The sequence below is a fragment of the Schistocerca piceifrons genome, chromosome X (assembly GCF_021461385.2).
Source record: "Schistocerca piceifrons isolate TAMUIC-IGC-003096 chromosome X, iqSchPice1.1, whole genome shotgun sequence".
In the NCBI taxonomy this organism is placed as follows: domain Eukaryota; kingdom Metazoa; phylum Arthropoda; class Insecta; order Orthoptera; family Acrididae; genus Schistocerca; species Schistocerca piceifrons.
Window position 1 is genome coordinate 277,188,254 of NC_060149.1, and position 16,593 is coordinate 277,204,846.

Sequence of the window (16,593 nt, forward strand, 5' to 3'; positions counted from 1 at the left end):
AACTTGTAATCACTGCGAGTAACAACTGTGCGATGATAATGGTACAAGTTGTCAGTGGGTGTTTTGGTGTTATGCTGTCAAACTGCTTACAATAACGTTAATGATGGCGCACATAATCTAGCGCTGAATACCTAAGTAAAGATAGTGAGGTGGTGTCGTCGCTCCTCTTTATTTGGTATCAGCCTGAGTAACCTGATTTAACGAACACATTACTCCATTCACGAGCTGCTAATGATACAGTATGACTACTGAGATCATTGTGTGGGTATTCCATTAACTCTGCAGTGGATTGCTTGACAAGCATTACCGTCGGCTATGCAGCTGAAATGGCTCTTACACTGGTACTCTACGTTGCACTTGGTTAAACGATCAGCTCGCTGCAATCCTGCTTCTACTGTTCATAAATACTTGTATAATGACCATTCGTTATTCGACTAAATATGCGCTAGAATCTGATTCGCAAGTATATGACATGGGTTAGCGCCATCACAAAGCAATGACTAAGGAATGGATGCCGTTGAAGTCCCGTTATATTGATGCCAAGATAAATGTCCGCAAATTACCCGTATTGCTTCAATAAACAATTGCATCTTAAATATCGAAAGACAGCTGTCCACATTGTCACAGGACGTTGAAATACAGTAGCGGCAGCAGAAGTAAATTTGTGCCCGACTGGGGTTCAAACCTGGGCATCCTGCTTACTAGGCGGACGCGCGGACCATTGCACTATCGGGACACAACGGCCAACCTGCCTGCAGCACCTATCTACACACGCCCCCAGTCTGACGCAAATTCCAATCTTTGCCGAATACCACATACGCGGTACCCCGCCGTCCATTATTCCACTCGCTCGCAGCCACACTGTATTCCCGCGAGGGTTTCGGCGATGACGTTCGTCTAGCACAAAAACTTTCGATAGTCCATCGAGACCTGAATAATTTTACAGGATGTTTCAGGAGGAATATTTAATATGGTAGGAGGTGGTAGTATAGACAAACTACAAAAACAATGCCATAAACATGTGTCCAATTTTTATTGAGTACATACAGCTGGGTTCAATGCATTTTCGTTTCGTTTGTTGGTCCTTACAGGACTCTGTTGTCTACACTTCCTTAAAAATGAGCTTCCAGCATTATTGGAAGGCGTTCCTTTGGCTACAAGAAAGCGTATGTTCCTCCAGCATGACGGGGCTCCTGCACATTCTAGTCGTCAACATTTCGCGGAAGATGGATCAGTAGATATGGGTATTTTTCTTGGCCACCAAGGTCTCCGGACCTTATCCCTTTGGAATTTGGCTGTGTAGACGGCTGAAAGGCGAAGTCTACACTGAAAACGTAAATCTAAGATTTAATCGTTCGGGCTATGAATAGTGCAGCCCTCATAAAAGAACGCAAAGAACTACACGTGGTGTTATAAAGGGTTATTGAAGTTGGGACGGGAATTTTGAAAAATAAACTTTGAACGTCCTCATTTGCCTTTACTTTGAGTTTTTTAGGGTTACGTACTAACAGCAGTATCTTCGTACTCAATCAAAATTGGACACATTTATATGGAATTTTTATACAATTCGTCTATACCTCCACCTGCTAAAGTATCTACTATTCTTTCTGGAACATCCTGTATATGTATATATGTGTGGTGGCTGTTCTTTAGGACATGTCCGGAAGAAAAGACACCACGAATCCGGGTTCGAACCTGGTCAGGCACAAATTTTCATCTGCCGCCGTAGCTGTAATTTTAACGCCCTGTGGCAGCTTGGACAGCCTTCCTTCGACATTTAATTGATTAACACTGTACTGCTGCAACTGAAGCCAAAAATCCAAATCCCGCTGGAAAAGTATATTTCAAGTCAGATGATTTTGCTCCTCCTCAGCTGTAATTGAAAACGATTACAACGAAATTAGGTGTAGGAATCCTACGAAACCCTTACGTTCATACTGCGGTGCTGTGCAGACGAAAAAGAAGTTTTTCACAGTTACCAGAATTCAGATGGTGTTCGTCAGATTCCACTAATTATGACTGTTTTATTAATTGTTGGTTCACATGCGCTTTTGTGCCGCTTATTGAACCTATCTTTTGAATGTTAGAGCTGGAAGAATAGAAACATCAGATTTTCTCTATGTGGAATATTCGAATTCAATTTAAGTCTTCACATTTCGAGCAACGGCAGAATATCCGTCAGAAAAGCTGACAACAAGAAGCCAGGTCATGCCTGTCCTCTGGAGGGCGTGCCAATGACAGTGATCTCAATAACAATATTGTATAGCAAAGATACGTTGCCAACTCAACCACTGGAGAAGCTCCAATATTGTGAATCGTGTCTGGTGAATACGCTTTCAAGTTTTAGGTCCGATTAAGACGGTAAAACATAAATAATTTCGCAGTTATTACTTTATGATGTTACGTTTGCACTCAGTGCATCGATGTGTTACAAGTAATTATACTCTAGCCCCTAAACCTAGTTAGAGAAATGCGAATAAGACTCCTTGACATAGAATGAGGATATTCCGGCCCTTGCCACCTGCGGCTTTGAGACGAAGCTGTAGTCACTTCCGAGGTCACTCGCAGAACACATCAGCTGGTATCCTTCCTGCTAGTATAACTGAAACAATGCAACTACACAGAATATGTATGGCTACTCTGTGACCGACGAGTTAATTCCTTGATGGTACAGATCTATCCTGCTAAATTCACTTGATATTATCATGTCATTTCAGTTGAATAATGTGAGTGATTTTCTCTTGAGATTTGATAAAAGGACATCAGTTAATGCTTTTGAGTCCACGAACGTTGTTCCATGCGGGAAATACTACTCTCGTGTCTTGTGTTGCGATTTATCTGTCATAGAGACTACTGGGTCAATAAGTAAGACACATATGCCGTACCTTCCCGCTAGGTCCGAGGTAAAGTGCTTGCCTACGAGGTGCAAGTTGCTTTCTTTCGCCTTTCGAGACTCGCTGAAAGCCAGGTTTTTAATTATTTTTGTAGCAGAGCTACAAGCAGGCAGGTAGAAACTCAATAAGGCAATCGTAAGACAACGCTGGAGCAAGGGTCGTCTTCCTACTTTCGTATCCGTTAGTGTCAGAGCGCAAACCTTATGGTACTGCAAATATTTGTAATGCCACTTTTGTTTTCAGCCGACATTTTTGTTGTTGTTGTTGTGAATACGTAATTTTATCTATGAACTGCCACATTTTCATAATACTTGAGTATGATGTAGGACATGAAGCAAGTACATACCTTATCAGACTCAAAAGTTGGTAATATCCTACCAATGCATATTAAAATAGGCACAGTCGTGTTACAGGCACTTAATGCTTTACTGAGGTAGACTGCCGTCGTGATGTTTCTGTAGTATGTCGAATTTAATTTGTATTAGTATAGTGAAAATTTTAATTGCGAATCCAACAGTTTAGTGAACATAACAGTAATCATCAAAGAGAAATTAATCAGCAACAGTATATTCTTCCACAATATGTAAAACAAGCTCACAATGCTAAAGTAGTTTACCAATTCTATGCCTGTAGAAACCTATTGGATCTAACGATGTCATTAAACCAGTGTAGTTTGAAGAGCATTTTCGTCTAGAGACGAATCGCCTTGACGGTTGATCGATCAAGAGCTGGAAAGGTAAAAGGTTACGAGTAAACGATAAGAGGGACAAGTGCCCGAGAGATGACTTCCCTATCAATACAAGTGCCTAAAAGATGACTTCCCTATCAAGCTCCTGGATAGCTTTGTTTCTCAAATCGACAGAGTGCGTTATCATGCAGTAGCACACATGATGTAGTTTTGTTGGTCGATTTTCTTACATTGCGACCCAAAGGCATCTCAATTGTTGGCAACAATTTCCAGCTGTGATGGACAAACCCTTGGGGAAGAATTCGTAGTGGAAAATACACATATGGAGCTATCTGATGGAAAATTTTGTGTTCACAATGGTCTTTGTTCGAGTTTACGTCTTTTGGTAGGGCTCATCCTTTCATTTCTACTCAGGAAGTTTACGATGAAGGCATAAAACTCGTCACCAGTTACAGTATTGCGTAAGAATGCTCAACGAGCGACCTGTTGATGTTCAAGCAAAACTGCAATAATAGTCACGCCGACGTTTTTTGTTGTTTCGAATTAGTGCATGCGGCACACCTACACCAGACTTATGGACCATGTTTGTTGAATGTAAGTGTCGCATGACGGTTAAATGGTAATGCATCACTTATATCAGTAGTCGAGACTTCCTTGATGCGGAAAATCATTCATGCCAGAACGATCTTTGTTGAAACAAGAATATCTTTTTCTGGCGTATTTTTCCGAAAAGCACTCACTCCACACTCAGTTCCAATCTTTCGTGCTGCCTCCTCTGCATTCACCCCTCTATGATACCAAAAGTGAACATTGTGTTGCAGATGTTACACGTTTTTCCACTTGCGACCCAATTTTACAAGCTTAACCGTAGTTAATGATTTTCAAGTATGCGAAATCCAATGCTTAAATGCAAGATGATACCTAGAACTGTAAATTCGAAAATGGCAGTTGATACACTGGTAGCGTCGCGCCACGTTCACCTGCGCTGCGCCCGATTTCAGGCGGCGGGTGGCGTCTGGCCAGTGGCCGGTAGCCGCTGCAGCGCGAGGAAATACATAATTGAGCGTAAGCTGTTGTGATCGCGACGCACCCACGAGCTGTCGTGTGGAATTGTTTCTGGAAGTATTAGTTATTACTGGTGGGTAGGATGTGAAGCCAGTTATCTTCGATTTCAATCAGACTCATAACTTTAGACGAGGGCTGAAAAGTGACCAAAAAAATACAATAAAATACAGTTAGACGCGAACACGCCACTGTAAGTTCGGAATTCGCGACCATTAACACCAGACCATGGGCTCACGGAACGAAACGAGGTCTCGGAAGTAGATCGCACTTCCTCCTGACACTTCCGCATCTAACAGTGTTGCCAGAGTGTGCAGATGGCCGGACTTTGCGTTGTCAGTGGCGGTCGGTTTTATTGGCCACCTTAAGTGAACGACTGACCGGCCGGCGGTCAGTTTTTATGTCTAAGACTGTACATTAATTACCTTGCGTACCAGCTTACTTCAGTTTCTCCCTAGTCAGGTACGCAGCCAATGGTACAAGGCACACAAAGCACTAGCCTTCCAGTGTCCATAAGGAGCGTAATCTGCTCCGAAAGCAATATTTATTTTATTTAGTCATGGTAGATCGTAAATACACTTCTATAATCAAGTAAGATGCAAGCGGTGGTGAAAGGTCACGCTCTGCTGTCTGTGTTATTCTTCGCTCGAATAATTATATCTCCTACAGAGATGTCGTTTCCCTGACCTATCAAACAGCAACTACTTTTATCATTCCACACCTATAGATCTCTTGTAGGCCCTACTCACTATTGAGAGCACCTAAAAGAAATGTGACCTACACATACTAGGAAAATATCCCCTCAAAACTTCAAGAATTTACGCAAAGAGCAAGCATGAAAGCACAAAGTAATAAATGAGGGCAGTTGTATTCGTTTAGCTATTACTCCGCCTTTCCTGAGGCGAACTCTCATCTCGTCCAACACTTGAAGGAGTTTTTCCGGCTTGATTCTGTAGCACTTTCACTAGATGGTGTCTGTGCCTATGCGTAATGGGACGCCTAGTTCCTCTGAGACTTTCAGTTAGCTGTATATCACGGTGGGACCTCGAGTTCTACTTTCGATAGTTTAATTTAGATTTTGAGAAACCGAATAACGTGCGAGCGTTCACAATAACAACACAACTTAAGTAACAGTCATTGCTTGTGTATCTTTCTAATTTTACTCTCAGCACATTAAGAGATGGGAGTGACTTGACGCTAGTAATAGGCATTTCGTTCACGATAATTCGACGTAATGAAGCGCCACATATCCTGTAGGGTTTACTGCAGTAATTCTTCTTGCTGTTCTCTAACTGCTTCCCAAACCTACGCGTGGTACACTACCAATTACATTCCCTGGGTTTCCTCTACGCTTCGATACCGAAGCCATATTTCAACCTCAATGCGTTACTTAACAAACCAGAAGAGTATGGAGCTCCTGTCTCCTTGGACCTAACCTACCAACAGGATAGCACTTCTTTTGTTCATGGGTAGCGATCCCCTCGTTAATTCATTACTTTACGGGGCGTAAAAACCAGAGCGAAATCATGGGCAGCGACCGAGTAGCCACACGCCGTGTTCCTTATCTACGTACGGAATGCATAATGCGCCAGGCGGTGTTCAGCCGCATACCGGCGCCCTGAATTCATGCACAACACGCGACATATTTACACAAGCTGGAAGTCCTGTCCTCAGGCTTCTCAATTGTTTCTCCGCTACATATGTTGTCCTTTTTACGTTTTTCGCATGTTCTGACACCTATACGAATACGTGATGTGACATACTTTTCACCTTTAGATGATTTTGATACTGCGAATTTTAAAAGGCATACTGCTGTCATACTACCAAGTACACATATGCGAGTTCCTCTGCAAAGCCAATGGCAGTCTGAAGCAGGAATGCCATCTGGATTTGCTCTGATGTGCCCCGTACTGCTGTTCGGTCGCACTTGACAATTATTTGCTGCTCATTTTACTGCACTAACAGGTACACTTTGTAAACACTGCAACACCTTAGAGCACCACCACGGATGGATTCCCATGCTACATCTGATTTCTATTTTGCTGAACTACGTGTATCAGCCTCATGTCATTCTCCTAGCCACTGACAGGAAATATACACTGTTGTGTAACTGTACACTCAAGTTTGCAGCTGAGTGTGCTCGGATTTTTCTGTTACTTGCCACTTCAATCAACACTTCTCGACGTGTGACCGATTTTGCTTACCGAATCCATCGGTCATAAGACAAACAACTTCAGGCTTCAGACTACGCCCACTTTCACACGAACCGCAATTCATGTGATTTTTAAGCATTTGGAAGCCCACAACGCCTCATAATTTCCATCTCTTTTTCACATGTTCATCTAAGTCTACATCTATACCCCGCAAGCCACCTGACGGTATGTGGCGGAGGGTACCTTGAGTACCTCTATCGGTTCTCCCTTCTATTCCAGTCTCGTATTGTTCGTGGAAAGAAAGATTGTCGGTATGCCTCTGTGTGGGCTCTAATCTCTCTGATTTTATCCTCATGGTCTCTTCGCGAGATATACGTAGGAGGGAGCAATATACTGCTTGACTCCTCGGTGAAGGTATGTTCTCGAAACTTCAACAAAAGCCCGTACCGAGCTACTGAGCGTCTCTCCTGCAGAGTCTTCCACTGGAGTTTATCTGTCATCTCCGCAATGCTTTCACGATTACTAAATGATCCTGTAACGAAGCACGCTGCTCTTCATTGGATCTTCTCTATCTCTTCTATCAACCCTATCTGGTACGGATCCCACATTGCTGAGCAGTATTCAAGCAGTGGGCGAACAAGCGTACTGTAACCTACTTCCTTTGTTTTCGGATTGTATTTCCTTAGGATTCTTCCAATGAATCTCAGTCTGGCATCTACTTTACCGACGATCAACTTTATATGATCATTCCATTTTAAATCACTCCTAATGCGTACTCCCAGATAATTTATGGAATTAACTGCTTCCAGTTGCTGACCTGCTATATTGTAGCTAAATGATAAAGAATCTTTCTTTCTATGTGTTCGCAGCACATTACACTTGTCTACATTGAGATTCAATTGCCATTCCCTGCACCATGAGTCAATTCGCTGCAGATCCTCCTGCGTTTTAGTACAATTTTCCTTTGTTACAACCTCTCGATATACCACAGCATCATCCGCAAAAACCCTCAGTGAACTTCCGATGTCATCCACAAGGTCATTTATGTATATTGTGAATAGCAACGGTCCTACGACACTCCCCTGCGGCACACATGAAATCACTCTTACTTCAGAAGACTTCTCTCCATTGAGAATGGCACGCTGCGTTCTGTTATCTAGGAACTCTTCAATCCAATCACACAATTGGACTGATAGTCCATATGCTCTTACTTTGTTCATTAAACGACTGTGGGGAACTGTATCGAACGCTTAGCGGATGTCAAGAAACACGGCATCTACCTGGGAACCCGTGTCTATGGCCCTCTGAGTCTCGTGGACGAATAGCGCGAGCTGGGTTTCACACGATCGTCTTTTTCGAAACCCATGCTGATTCCTACAGAGTAGATTTCTAGTTTCCAGAAAAGTCATTATACTCGAGCATAGTACGTGTTCCAAAATTCTACAACTGATCGACGTTAGGGATATAGGTCTATAGTTCTGCACATCTGTTCGACGTCCCTTCTTGAAAACGGGGATGACCTGTGCCCTTTTCCAATCCTTTGGAACGCTACGCTCTTCCAGAAACCTACAGTACACCGCTGCAATAAGGGGGGCAAGTTCCTTCGCGTGTTCTGTGTAAAATCGAACTGGTATCCCATCAGGTCCAGCGGCCTTTCCTCTATTGAGCGATTTTAATTGTTTCTCTATCCCTCTGTCGTCTATTTCGATATCTACCATTTTGCCATCTGTGCGACAATCTAGAGAAGGAACTACAGTGCAGTCTTCCTCTGTGAAACAGCTTTGGAAAAAGACATTTAGTATTTCGGCCTTTAGTCTGTCATCCTCTGTTACAGTACCATGTTGGTCACAGTGTGTCTGGACATTTTGTTTTGATCCACCTACCGCTTTGATATAAGACCAAAATTTCTTAGGATTTTCTGCCAATTCAGTGCATAGAACTTTACTTTCGAATTCATTGAACGCCTCTCGCATGGCACTCCTCACATTACATTTCGCTTCGCGTAAATTTTGTTTGCCTGCAAGGCGTTGGCTATGCTTATGTTTGCTGTGAAGTTCCCTTTGCTTCTGCAGCAGTTTTCTAACTCGGTTGTTGTCCCACGGTGGCTCTTTTCCATCTCTTTCGATCTTGCTTGAAACATACTCATCTAACGCATATTGTACGATGGTTTTGAACTTTGTCCACTGACCCTCAACACTATCTGTACTTAAGACAAAACTTTTGTGTTGAGCCGTCGGGTACTCTGAAATCTGCTTTTTGTCACTTTTGCTAAACAGAAAAATCTTCCTACCTTTTTTAGTATTTCTATTTACGGCTGAAATCATCGATGTAGTAACCGCTTTATGATCGCTGATTCCCTGTTCTGCGTACTGTTTCAAATAGTTCGATTCTGTTTGTCACCAGAAGGTCTAATATGTTATCGCCACGAGTCGGTTCTCTGTTTAACTGCTCAAGGTAGTTTTCAGATAAAGCACTTAAAAAAATTTCACTGGATTCTTTGTCCCTGCCACCCGTGATGAACGTTTGAGTCTCCTAGTCTATATCAGGCAAATTAAAATCTCCACCCAGAACTATAACATGGTGGGGAAATCCACTCGAAATTATCATTACACACATGAACGTGGCTAGCTCCATCGGCTGTTGTTCAAGTTCGGTGTTTCATGTTGCCACATTCCACACAGCATACTCCACCCGTTCGTCCAACGACAATTTTTTTTTAAAAATAAGCTGGAGCCCCTCCACGACCACACCGGCGTGACGGCCAACACAAAAGGTCTACTACCATCTCTGCAAAGGGGTTAGTGTCCACTAAGCGAGGTCTTCGCAGGACGTGGGCACTCCGATGTTTGCTTACGTCTGCTTATGATTAACCAATAATACGCACTCATCTGGAGACAGGTTGGGTCGAAAATTGAACGACTGACGTACAGATCCTACGTCTTCCTGCTGCCAGTCATCTTATGTGAAATGTATCTTTTGCATTCGAAGCTGATAAACTAACATAGTGCTAGGACTTATTCGCCCTATTGTAACATGGTGTGTTAAGACATTTTAGCCATCCAGGCTAGTATTAGACAGTGCTATAGTTTCATAAACCCATGACAACCTCATTCACCGTAGGATCCTAGTACAATTACACTTTGATCAGCTGCTGCCGATCCTTACAGTGAAGTGTTGAATAATGTTTCCTCTACTTACTGGTGTTGCGAGTGCTCCACCTTTCCAAGACCATCCATAGTCATCGGGTTTAATGTTTGAGCGGTTGGACAATGTGCTGTAGCCTCCCCCCCACCCCCCCCTCCCACCCCCCGTAAGTCAATATAGTGGCTGTGTAGAAATTGGCAATTTTAAAAGAAGAAAAAGAAGTAGCTTTACAACAGATTGCCAATTGATTAATTGCTGCGAAGGTCGGGCCAATGCAGAATACATCGTACCTTACGGGACGTTCAAGAGGTGCTTATCACCATCCAGGAACAACTGAAGTATTTCGGACGCCGTGCCGCTGCAACGAACCAAGCGAACTGGGTTCAACGCAGGCGGCGCTGTGCTGAAAATAATATTAGGCACCCCCGATCAAGCGGATGCTGATTGTTGGGATAAAACCCTTCGACAAGTTAGTTTTTTTACTTCCCAAAACCTTGAAATCCTCGTACGCCGGCATGTGCGACTGGCACATAGCGAACGCTATCTCCTGTCTATCACCAAACAAATGATTAGTGTAGCTACTGAACTAATACAACAATATGACGAACTGAGGAATTCAGTCAACATGAATTAGATACTATGCATAAGGACTGTCAAACCTAACCGCTACCCTGGAAGTAATTAAGGCACTACAAACTCTATTCTATAACACCTCCAATCCAATTACATGTTACTACGCAGCCTGCTATTATTCAGCTAGGTATACAACAAAACTTCCGCCCTAATCTATTACCCGCTGAACTGTTCTTCCAAACACTTAGTAATATCTCTTTTCATTTACTGTCGTCAATGCAGATTGTTTATCCCACATGGGAATCTGCAGTATTACTATTCCGTTACCGAGGTGTACTTATCGCGATTGGTAGACGTTTTACGGGCACTAATATTGCTGTCTGTCAATTGTGACAGTTGTGAGTTCGAGTATTACCGTCTACACTCTTTTCTAGTTGCCTAGCCAGTCACCCTGAAATTCTTCCTCTGACAAAGTCAGCATGTCCTGATCCTTTGTAAAGATCGTCAAACACATGCGGTGATATCTCTTAATGTTTTTCATTTATGTACATAATTATTACATTTGTTCTAGGCCATCATTTAATACTGGGTTACGGAACTGTGAAATCGCATTGTTCTTAGAAGAGATTGAAACCTCTCCCTGCCCTCGTATCATCCTTAAGATACATGAACCTTGGTTCGTCCCTGTCGGAAACAGTTTGCTATACTCTGTGTCACACCCTATCTAAATAATTTTGATCTGCTATCAGTCTACGCCCTTGTCTCAGACTAGTCAGGTCGTCGTATGTGGGCTCCTGTTTAACATTTTTTCTTGCGACATAGTTACACCCACTGTTAAGCTCCATTTTCATTCAACCTACTCCCACTATGCTAGTCTTAAGCCCTTTATGCTATACGTTCCTGAAGTACCTATTGCGTTACGACACCCAGACAGTTTTCTGGTGTTAACCAATAATTCTGATTTTACTTTTAGACTTTATTAACAAATTATTAACTAAAGAACATGGACAAATCACTCCTGATCGTGCAGATGTGCGTATCATTGAATGGAACGACAAAGTGATTATTCCCAGTGCTACGTCTATGCCTGTAACTCTAGTCGTCATTTGCTTTATTGTATAGATCTTGCTTGCCCATGGCTTTCGTAAATATTTTAAGCCACGACGCCAAGCAATACACGAGCAACAGCCTCGGTCGAGTATCGTGTTTAATACCGAGTCATACTTCTGGCATGGCCCTCCTTTATTTTAAGATGTAGAGATTAGTGGTCTGTATTTCGCCTATGACCTGCGAAGCCTGCTCACCGAGCCCGACGACAACACCAGCCCTGTCGGTTTCGACCGCAGCCCTACATCGCGGCGCCCAAGCCCTGGCGCGCACCGATCAGGCGCTGTCTGGCCGACCGCTCCGGCCTTCGTCGTTCTCCTGCCGACGCCCTCACTCCGACGGCTTCGCTGCAGCAAGCCCACATCAACACCCAACTTACGAGGACACTTCCCTGTAATTTTGTTTAATTTTTAAACAAGTTCTATGTGGTCATTCTACACTTGAATTTCACGAATGTCAAAAGTAAATTAATTAATTTAAAAAATTATAAGGAATGATTTGTAAACCATGCTCCTTTTTAAACGATTTTGTATATTTCAACCCCCTCCCCAATATTTCGAAGGTCCCATCCTATCATAAATCTCGGCAGAACTTCCTGCGGGAACCATTTAAATTTGTATTCAGTTTTATAACTTGTAACTCATTTTTCGGATCCGTAAAACGGCTGCCATAGAAGAGGGAGGAAATGTACATGGTGAGCAGTTTTATTGAGAGGAAAACAGTTTTTCCAATTTTTCATTTCGATTGTCTTTCATATGGCATACAGTACTGCGTCTTTGACCAGACAGTGGCTGAGTCTGGGCCGGCATAGTACCGGATGTTTTGCATAACACCCACGCTCAGTCCACGTCAACATTGTTCCACGGCAGTACCGCTGAAAAGGGTGGCTATGCTTGAGTACCGCTGATGGAACGACGCTCACTGAAGCACCCTCTGACCATTAATAGTAGGACAGAGGGTCAGTCATATGAGTTCGCGTCGAACGTGTTGATAAGAATGTGCCGGTATTCGGGACGCTCTGCTGCCTGCCAGCACGGTCCGCGACCATACGTGTCCACTAATTCCTCTCTTTAGGGTCACAATTCCTCTCAGTTTAACTGTGACAGCCTCCTGTTGCTGTAGGGAGTTTGAGTTAGAGGTACTTCTTAGGTGTAGGCTTTTGTCAAAATAAAACTTTCACTAGTGACTAGTATAAGTCTCTTCTTTCAAAGATTTTCTCCCAACATCACTGGACGCCCCGCTTTCCTCTCATTTCCCATCCTGACCAAGTCCAGTACATGCATCAATGACTTAATTTCGTAGAGTTCTATATAGACATTTCTAGCGCAGGCTGTTCAGCTCAGTGTATTCGTTTAGCAGCACGCAGCCGATCGACGTTTGAAACTGTATCTCGCAGCCCGCATCTCGTGGTCGTGCGGTAGCGTTCTCGCTTCCCACGCCCGGGTTCCCGGGTTCGATTCCCGGTGGGGTCAGGGATTTTCTCTGCCTCGTGATGGCTGGGTGTTGTGTGCTGTCCTTAGGTTAGTTAGGTTTAATTAGTTCTAAGTTCTAGGCGACTGATGACCTCAGCAGTTGAGTCGCATAGTGCTCAGAGCCATTTGAACCATTTGTATCTCGCACTAACTTGTGTGGATGGTTCGGCAGAATTCATATGAAAGTCACGAAGGGTAGACTGTATATTACACTGAGACTGTCTGGGCAAGGGATGAGTCATGTCTTTGTTCAAGAAACCATGCCCGTATTTTTCTGAAGTTATTTAGGGTAGGCATGGGGACTTGTATCACTGCAGCTTTACAGGAAATTCAAACTTGTTCGTTTCACATGTGGCCAAAAGAGGTGGCACAATAGTTACAAGATAGGTGGGGCGAGGCTCAGGCCCCGTCTGGCGAATCAGACTGAGGTATTCTGAGGTTTCACTAAATCACTTAAGACGAATGCGTAAAGGATTTCTTTGAAAAGGCTGCAGCCGATTTTCTGGTCCAGCCCTGTTTAATTCGAATTTGTCATTCCATCTTCAGTATCTTCGTCATTGAGTGGATGCCAAATCATAATTTTTTTTAAATTTTTGAATAAGTGAGAAATGTAGTGAGGACAGAACGAGCACAAAATGTGTCTTTGATTAATCGATGACAGCGCCGATCACGTCATCGATGAGTCATGGGTTTTCCCACCCACACGCCTTCTCCTGACTGACAAAGACCAACTGCCCCTTGTATAAAATGGCAGAAATTCAAATTTGAAATTTAAGATTGCGCTAGTGTGTTTTCTATAGAAGCAGGGCTGTTGTCGTGTGTATGAACTGGTGGGAAATTCAGAATTGTCATGCAGGCTGGCCTGGAATATTGGGACAGGTTCTATGACATCACAATCCAGTTCAGACCTGTTGGGCTGTTTCTAACAGTGCAGAACTCAGGTATACTGCCTCACAGCTGGAATACTGGCACTGGCTCTACAACGTCACAACCCATTTCATAGCTGTGGGGCTATTTATAACATGAAGAATTCAGCTCTGGGCTTACTGGCACTGATTCTACGACCCGAGTTCTGCAATACTGGCTCTATGACCAGGCCTGCCTGATGACCTACTTGACATGTTTTTCCCTCCAAGCTACTAGTCAGTCAGAAGCGTATGGTCACTGCTAACTATGAGTTTGGATGTCTCCACTTGCCTATTTATTAAAAACAAACACTATGGGAGGGTCAACGCCGTCCCCACCATCCGCGCCGCTCTGTAACGTGCTGGGAGCACCAGGCCACCCCGCCCGGGCTGCCGCCGGACACTGGGCTGTTAGTACCACAATGAACCGGGGCACCCGACATATCACCTGTTGCGACGGATTTTTTACGTGCGTTCGTGCGATGCACCAATTGCGACGGATTATACGTTGCTGCTGCAATGCAATTTCTTTTATAATTTTTGTTCACCTACCTCTTTACAGCGGTAGATCTCCGCACGTAAACTCCTGACTGCAGCTACTTACGAGATCACAGAAAAGCAGTGTTGAGGAAACTGTAACCTCATAGCTACACACCGGAGGCCGCTATAAGTAAAATGTGCTGAAAATTGTCTATGTACTTTAAAGAAATGATTCGGAAAAGGGATGTCACTCGTACTTTAAACATGAGGTTCAAATTTAAACCTTCAATAGATCTTTATTGCCGTTAAGCAAGATCATCAGCCCACATTTACTAAAGTTTCTGCTCACAGTTATCACCATACCTAAAACAGCCAGAACTTTTACCTTCCCAAATTCCGAAACCAATTACTTGCAACACAGTCAATGATCGGCCAATTACTTCTGCACACGATATTCAGTGGTTGTCTTTAGTTAAAGTTTATGCTCGCCATAAAATACTCAGTAAGAATATATTCAGTACCGCCACGCTATATAATTCAAAGTTCACTCGCGATTTTCGTCGTAACGAATTGTCACAACACTCTAAAGTTTTCATAAACAGTTTCTGGTTACTACCAGATACCATTAACACTGGACCATAACGCGGAAGTCATCCCAAGACTTCATCTTACACATAATGCGAAAAGTCACACCCGCATAACCGCCTCCAATCAAAACTAGCTTGCGACCCCCTTCTCACTCTCCCACACTCAAAACTATATCTCCTCGCTAGGCGGCCAACCGTCTCGCTTCTCATTGGCTGTCAGCACTTACGACCAATGACAACTCACTTCTAGGGCGTGGCTCGCGCCAAAATCTAGCAAGCACCAACCACTTCTCTAGGCTCATTGACGTCATCAAATTAAGTAACACAAAACTCTCTAATTAAATAAACAAAACAAAATGAACTATAAGCTTTACTCTATATCTGGAAATTTATTATGTAGTCGCGAATGTTCTGGCTGTCTTATACATATGCATACATACTTGGACATCCGACATTCACCAGTAGGGGAGCCACTAGTGAATTCGTTCCCACGTTACAGAGTTGGAACACTTGCCAGTTCCTGTAGAGAATTACATGAATGATTTTTTATAAAGCCGAACGTCCCACATACTCTCACGCACGCATTCTCATTCACACGCACCCTAACACACAATACACATATTTACTTAGAATTCTTGAAATTATTATTATAGAAAAGTTACAAAGGTTTTCAGAAACTAAAAACTTTCCAAATTTATATATGAACAGTGAAAGTGTTATCAGATCATCGTACATAGTCACTGAAGGTGAACTATTACATCACAGTATTTATTTAATTTCTTGACTGTCGGAAAATTACGTTTTTTTTTTTTTGAATTTAACTAACTTCCAAAATACAACTATTTTTGATCTCAGACTTTGACATATTGTTTGTTTTCACAACATAAGGTTGTACATCAAATATGACGTTCCTCAGGTTATTCCTTTATTAGTTATTAATATTTTTAGTTTCGTATAATGTAAGTGGCCTGCCAGCGCTACTCCACTGCTTTCACATGCGCAGCTGCAACAGATGGTCGTGACGTCAGTCTGCAGGACACAACTCGTCCGTTACTGACCGTATAATACTCTACAGGCTTACATTGCAGCCCACATACATTCTGAAGTAAAGCTTTTAATGGACAAATGGGCGATCGCGCACTAGTTGCGACGCCACGCTGTGACTCGCTCTGCAGAGCTATTACTAAGTCCACTCCTCTGTCTGACTGACGTTTAGATATAGGTGTTCATATTTTAACAGTTTTGCCGTGCGGGATTAGCCGAGCGGTCTCAGGCGCTGCAGTCATGGACTGTATGGCTGGTCCCGGCGGAGGTATGAGTCCTCCCTCAGGCATGGGTGTGTGTGTTTGTCCTTAGGATAATTTAGGTTAAGTAGTGTGTAAGCTTAGGGACTGATGACCTTAGCAGTTAAGTCCCATAAGATGTAACACACGTTTGAACATTTTTTTAACAGTTTTAATGCATCCCTCCTTATAGAAAGGACACGTGCAATACAGATGTCTCCACCCATTGTAAGAAAATTTGAACA